Source organism: Arvicanthis niloticus, chromosome 16 (assembly GCF_011762505.2).
Source record: "Arvicanthis niloticus isolate mArvNil1 chromosome 16, mArvNil1.pat.X, whole genome shotgun sequence".
NCBI lineage: Eukaryota > Metazoa > Chordata > Mammalia > Rodentia > Muridae > Arvicanthis > Arvicanthis niloticus.
In genome coordinates, this window is record NC_047673.1 from 52,620,403 (window position 1) to 52,626,521 (window position 6,119).

Here is a 6,119-nt window from a genome sequence, read left to right on the forward strand (position 1 = left end):
GTATCTTTATTTTATCAGTAGTGATAGCATGGGATATCTTCATGTGGGACAATTACCTTCCTATTTTTCTGTTAACTGGATATTTCTCTTCTTAGGAGCTCAAAAAGATTTGAATATTCAGATAGTGTTAAATTAAATTTAAATCACTGTTTCTGTTCATAAGCATTTCCATAAGAAGATTATTACATATATAGCCTAATAGTAAGCAGGGATGGGGAGACACTGTCTCCTTTTGAAATGAGAATTAAAGGTAAACATTAGAAATTTTCAGTATTCCCTTCAGCAATGGATATAGTAGTCACTTGATATTACAGATATGTTGATGTACGTATAGATCTACTCTGATTTCACAATAGATCCTAAGTTAGCAGTGTTTGAGAACAAATGTCAATCATTCTGGTATCTAAATATATTTGGATAAAAGGATCTACTTTTCAATTCTATATCATTCTTTGATTCAAAAATAATGACCGAAAAATGAGTTCTTCGCCAGTGTGGTATCTCAACATTACAGGTAATTTGACAGCAAGACTGCTGCTGATGACACCTTGTACTTGAATCATAGAACATGGGGAAAATCAAGCTGTTACTAACCTGGAAACTCCATTTCTAATGGCTAGCTTTCATAATGCTGGAAGATGCTATGCATAAGGAGAAAAGTTGTTACCCATCTCATCCAGATGTGAACCCTTCAGGCTACAATAAAGCAACTGGGAACATATGCCCACTGGAGACATAGTGGCACAGATACTGTGATAGTAAGCAACTATTTTCTGTCTGAAGTTAAGTCCTGTTTCAAAAGTTGAAGTGTATATTTGGCACCAAATTGGCAGATCTCAGTCCCTAGAAACCTTGCTATTATTACTTTGACAAGTAGATATAGTATTCACCCGAATTCTAATATTAATACCAACGATTAACTTTCTCAATACTCATCAGAGAAGCCTCTCTTTACATCTCATGTCACAGAATAATAGTACAAAATTTTTAAGGGCCAAAATCAGTGGGTAGCATCCAAGGAAAATATGTTTCCAGGACACAGGAGGGAGCTTGCACATATGAATTCATAGCAATTGATTGAGACACTATGCCTCAGACTTAAAATCCCAAAATGTTTAGTGGGGATAGGCATGAAGCCCTACTCCTAGCTAAGAAGTTACTGACAATTGCCTTTAATGGGTGATTACTTGTGAGTTGGGCAAACTACAGTGGAATGTAACACAAGGCAGGACCAAGTTTATTTGATGGGTTTAAAGCTCATTGAGACATACATACAGAGAGAGAGAGAGAGAGAGAGAGAGAGAGAGAGAGAGAGAGAGAGAGAGAGAGAGAGAGAAGAATTATGTATGTAGAAAAGGGGAGTAGATTAGAAGTCAGGGGAATAAATTATTAAAATACATCTTAATAAATTCTCAAACAACTAATAAAAAGGAACATATTTGTGATTATTGTATTGTTTCTGACACATGTGCTCTCTGTCTCTCTATCTCTCTCTCTTTTTCTCCCTCCCTCTCTCTCTTTCTCTCTCCATCTCTCCCTCTCTCCTTCTCTTTGTCTCTCTGTCTGTCTCTGTCTCTCTCTGTCTCTTTGTCTTTCTCTCCCTCTGTGTTTATGTAAGTATGTATGTGTGTATGTATGTATGTATGTATGTATGTATGTATGTATATGTGTCATGGCATATGTGGGGACATGTGTACCATGGCTTGGGTATGTAAAACAGGTGTCAAACTCATGGATTTGGTTTTCCCCTTTATTTCAGTTCCAGGGATGGAAAGTAGGTCAGAAGCTTAACGTGCCATTGCCCACTGAGGCATCTTTTTAACCCTCAAATTAATGATTTTTAACCCTCAAATTAATGACTGCTTTTGCATTGTTCCTTTTTTCTTTCTTTTTATACAGCAGCATATGAAGGAGAGTACACATAGAAAAGTAGACAAGTAATAGAGACCCTGAATTATAAATAGCTTTGTCTTATTAACATGCTTAACAGCTTCATATTTTATTTCTGCTAATCTTATTGTTAATTGAATTAATTTTATAATTTCAGTCTGGATACAAAATTAATTAATATTAAATCTCCAAAGGATTTTGGGCATATTATCCACTTGAAAAAAAATCTACCCTATAAAAATTAGGTACAGTGTGAAAACAGTGAAGTGGAACAAAAGGATCAATGGCTGCCATGAGAGATGAGTTAAGAAATGATGGCATTCTTGATAACCATCAATTGGGGAAATAGAGGCCAGCCTAACTTATCTTCCATTCAATAAACTTATGCTGGAGTGAACAATGTTTCTTATGTAGACTGTAACAGTTACATTACTAAAGATCCCAGTTTTCAGCACTGACTCAAAAATGAGATTTGAGTTGACAAATTCTTAGAGGGTGTCATTGACAAGGCTTATGAACTGTCACACTCAGGAGAACAAGATTCAAACATGCAGTCTATGTGTTTTACTCAAAATTGAGTTTAAAACTAAAATGTTAAAGAGGCCTCAGTCTGAGCTTAAAGAAAAACAGCAACAACAATAACCCAATTCAGCACAATAAATAACAGGCAAATATGTAATGATGACTGAGAGCAAAAGATATACTCTATTAAAAAGTATATCACTTGTTTATCCAATACTAAAATATCTGTTTGTCTGTCCTGTCTATCCTGATCTGTCTCTCTGTCTCAACCCCCCATCCCTCTGCCTTTCTCTCTCTTATGTGTGTGTATCTGTGTGTATCTCTCTGTGTCATTCTGTCTCTTTGTCTCTGTCTCTCACTGTCTCTCTCTCTCTCTCTCTCTCTCTCTCTCTCTCTCTCTCTCTCTTTCTCTTTGTCTGTGTGTATGAATGAGTGTGTGTCTTTGTGGGATTATTAATAGAAAAAGTATAGAGGCTATACATTTGAAAAAGATCAAGGAGGATTATATGAAACATATTGTAGGGAGTAAAACTATGGGGTAAATTATGCTCTTATAATCTCAACAACTATTAGAAGAAAGAAAAAAACCAAAACATGAATCTTTTCTCCTCTGCTTACTAAACATTGTCAGGTCTTATAAATGAAATTACTGTCTAACAGGATCAACTGCACAACTCTACCTGTACAAACTAGTAGCAGTGTTTTAACATTATTTATGACTCTGAGGAAAACCCTCAGGTTAGTTTATTACTTTTCAAGAGTATTGATTTGAGAAGTACTAAAGATATCTGTACATCTGCACATAATATATTTATTTTTCCATTGACTTTCTGCACAATTGCTATTTTCTAATATTCTAACAGAAATTAGTCATGCCCTTTTTAAGAAAAATGCTGGTAAAAATTAGTTTAAACAAAGTAGCAATTTTTTAAAAAAATGTACAGGATTAATATTATGAAAATGAATTTAGTTTCAATCTTCACAGATATTCATTGGTTATTTGTATTCTCAAATTAAATAATCATATTGATGTACCTGTTTCCTGAATCAGAGTATTTCTCTCTTATAGATGTGTGTGTTTCTATTATGTATCTACCGATTATTGATCTACCTCTAATTGATCTATGTGCCATCTATCAATCTGTCATGTCATGTGATCTATGTTGACACAATAATAGTCTATATATAAAATGATAAGTTGTATGATTTCTGATCGCATTACCACAGTGGTTGCTAAGTAACTCCTGCTCAAAAATTTTCCAAAGAATATTACAATTTCAAATCCTTCACCCAGGAAGGTGTGAGTTCAGATGTGTGCATTCTTATGTTCACATGACCATGCAATTTGTGAGTTTGGTTTACATCATGAAGGGGCAGAGTACTATATCCCAATATCCCAATGTGTATTTCTCAAATGACTCACTGAATTCTAGTGAGAGTTTCTAAAATAACTAACAGCATTCTTACTTACCACATGCTTTGATGGACTGTGTAAAAATTTCTGATTTAGTCCCTGTACAAAATTATTTTTCTCTTATTTTGATGTTTAAATATATCCAGAAGTTCTTCAACAGATATGTGATTTGCAAAAATTCTCACCCCTTCTTCATAAATTCAAATCTTCTGTACAAACTTCCTTTTACTTTTGTGGCCTTTTCTTCTGTATGTCTCACTGAGATCAATTAGTTTCTTGTCAAGCTTCAGTGGAAGCTATTTAGTATAGCACGTGACTATACCACTCAAGAAAGTGATACTATCCAGAGAAGCATTAACTGTCAATTGTCTCTCCAGAGAGGGGTGTAACCTCATGAGTCTCTAATCCAGGATGAAATGTCAGCGCGCCCAATGTTGTGCAGAAAACCACAGCTGTTACCATTGTTTTGCTCAACAAATAAGTTGCAATCTAGATTGACATTTAGATGTTTACTGTGACAACTGTGTTCTTGGCATTTGATTCACAAAATACCTAAAACAAAATCACAGATATTTACTGAGATTTTTTTTTCTAGAAGTTTTCTAGTCCTGGTTTTACAGTTTTTGTCTTTAGCAAAGGTGGATATAATTTTATATATGAAAGAACTTAGTCTATAAATTTTGCAATACAAAACCAAAACAATAATTATAAAGAATACTGTGCTACATTTAGTTTGCATGAGTTGAGCACAGACAACTGATTATATCTGTGTATTTTTTCTTATTAATTCGATTTGATTATTGGTCTGGAAATTGAATATAAGCTTCAGGAAGCCAAGTTTTACCACTAAACTAAATTCCCTAGACTCTCTGTGACTTATTTTTAGAAAGTGTATCTCTAAGTTGCCCAGGCTGGCCTTAAAGTCAATCTGTGCTTCATAATGCCTGTGACAATAATCTCCATCATTGGCTACTAAGTAGTTACTATGATAGACCCAGAATTATAATTACATCTTATGACTGACAGGTTTGTTGTGTTGGTTTTTAATTTTAGTCAGTAGCCCCTGCTGCTGTTCAAAATTTATAAATCACAAGGGGGCACTCTTTCTCTAATTACACCATGAAAAAAGGACTACATTCCTAGAAGACTAATTTTAATTTACTAATAGTACTTATTTGAGGAACTTCATAAATGAGAATAATATCTGTATCTGTAGCGTTTCTGCCTTCACTCGCCCTTCTACAGCTCCGAAGGAGTCATCGGATATGTATGTTTCAGCTTTCCTCAGTTACCCATACTTCTTTGAGCAGAGTGGAGGTTTTGTGAGCTTTTCTCTGTGAGGTTTGACATGTTCATTGCTATTTCTATCTTCCTTGTTCAACTCACATTCAAAATTATTTTGGGAGACACTTGTACTCTGACAAATTACTTAAGGAGAGTTTGTCATGTCTAGTTCCTCGTCTACAGAGATCTGTTACATACTCTATGGCTCCTAGAGAAACCCTTATTATCCCAAATATTATAACTTTCTATAAATAATTTATATGTAAATACACAAACATAGATTTCTACATAAATGCACACATATGTATTTAAGTAAATATGTATATGTGCATGTGTTCATGTGTATATGTGTATGTATGTAAACATTCATATATACCTATGTGTATACATATATATAAATTGTATATATTTACATATGTATGCATGTATACACAAACATATGCATGTATATACAAATATATTAGCATGTATGTATATATGCACAAATGTGTATATATACATATATACATATATATATGTAGGTACATGCATGCATATACACATACACACATATCTACATATATGCATATTTTTAGATATGTGGGTGTGTATATATACATATATACATATACTTTGTATATATAAATGTATATGTGTATATATGTACATGTGTTTCTATGAAAACGAAATAATTTTTCTCATGCCTTTTAAAATCACCATCATGTTCTATAACAATTATTCCTTTCTTCACTCTGTCTGTTCAGAGAAAGTACCCACCCATTGCTTTCTGGTTTTATTTTTCATGTTTTCTTTATAGTGTCTGCTTCCAACTGTCCTCACCCCCATTTATAGCTCTGCCCTCCCACATGTGGCTTATAGTTTACTCCTGTTTTTTCTAATGTCTTTTGTGAAATATTTTTGTCATACATCAGGAATTACATTGATACACATATAACACTACCAATGATATACCAGAAATGCTCTAAACAGCTGCTTCTCTTCACTATAAATGGTTAATTCATGGACTTAA